Below are 1417 nucleotides of genomic sequence, written 5' to 3'. Positions count from 1 at the left end.
AAAACACATTTTCCAGGAAAAAACAATAAAGGATGGGCATCGTTCTCTTGATTTTTGCAATACCGAGCCTGGCCTTTTTTTCTGCTCGGTTACCAAGTGGCTCGAATGTGACGTTCAGTCCTTACTCTACAGAGCGGATCTTTTGAACACGGGCCCTTCTGGTTGGCTGGCGGGCCGTTCACACGCGCCGCTCAAGAGGTGACAAGGCTCACGGGGCGCTCGGGCTTTGTGTCTGACGGTTAACGCCGGAACAAATTCTCCGTGTCACCTGGATCCACCATCCACTCCGCCCTATCAGCGGCAGAACTTAACGAGCTTACGGCGAAGGTGAACCCTGATGAGATAAATAATCAAATACAAGCGCGATCTTTATTAATAAGTCAGCGCCGGCGCCACGCGAGAAATCTTTTGATGCTAGAGATCCTAGGGTAGGGTCGGCACAGCTGCAGAATTTCAATGAGATACCTCTGTATCTTTAATTTATGCCAACGTCTCCCTGAGCGCGATTTTCTTTATTCGAAAACAGACAAATGAACACAAGCTATCTTTGTGAGTTACACCCACGTGGACCTCAAATGCAATGTATATCCCTCGTTTCTATGTTTCGGTGTGTGCGTGGGCAGGGGAGAAAATTATCCAAGACAACGATGCCTGCCTCTCTCCTTTTTCCATTCTACGAAGATACAGACTTCCTCTTCCTGTGTTCAGCTTATTCCAGACTTTTCCTTCTAGGCGTGTGGGGCCAACCTCCCCTCCCACGCAAAGCCTAGCGGGGAGCTGGCTGAGGGCAGAGGGGGCTTGCTGCCCACGGTGACATGAGTGCCTGGTCCCCGTGCCCTTCTGCCTGCAGGGTGGCCTCAAGGTGGCAGGCTGATCCTGTGTTCCTTCCGCTGGGCGACATCCAAAATAGGAGGGAGATTTTGTGACAGTTCTGAGAAGCTCCCAAAGTTGCCTGAATCGCTAAACCAGCCTTAGGGGGGATTTAGAAATATAAATATATACATACGTATATGAATTTATGACCAAATGCGTTCCTCTAAGTCACGCTGTGTGGATTTCTTTCCCTCCACCTGAAGGCTGAGAGGAAGGCTCTGCTCATATACATGTATATACTTTATGGCCGGGCATGGGGGCTCACGCCTGTCATCCTAGCACTCTGGGAGGCCGACGCAGGAGGATCGCTCAAGGTCAGGAGTTCGAGACCAGCCTGGGCAACATAGCGAGACCCCGTCTCTACTAAAAAAAAATAGAAAGAAATTAGCTGGACAACTAAAAATATATAGAAAAAATTAGCTGGGCATGGTAGTGCATGCGTGTAGTCCCAGCTACTTCAGAGGCTGAGGCAGGAGGATCGCTCGAGGTCAGGAGTTCGAGACCAGCCTGAGCAAGAGCGAGACCCCATCTCTACTTAAAAAAA

General features: G+C 49.9%; 1 protein-coding gene across 1 annotated transcript in view; it reads right to left on the bottom strand.

Moving 5' to 3' along the window:
- Positions 1–1417, bottom strand: part of LOC105824503 (kelch repeat and BTB domain-containing protein 12-like) — a 27471-nt gene that overhangs the window by 9489 nt on the left and 16565 nt on the right. The gene's annotated exons all lie outside the window — the stretch shown is intronic.

The sequence above is a fragment of the Propithecus coquereli genome, unplaced genomic scaffold (assembly GCF_000956105.1).
Source record: "Propithecus coquereli isolate 6110/MARCELLA unplaced genomic scaffold, Pcoq_1.0 Scaffold746, whole genome shotgun sequence".
Lineage (NCBI taxonomy): Eukaryota > Metazoa > Chordata > Mammalia > Primates > Indriidae > Propithecus > Propithecus coquereli.
This window is presented reverse-complemented; position numbering and strand designations above follow the sequence as displayed.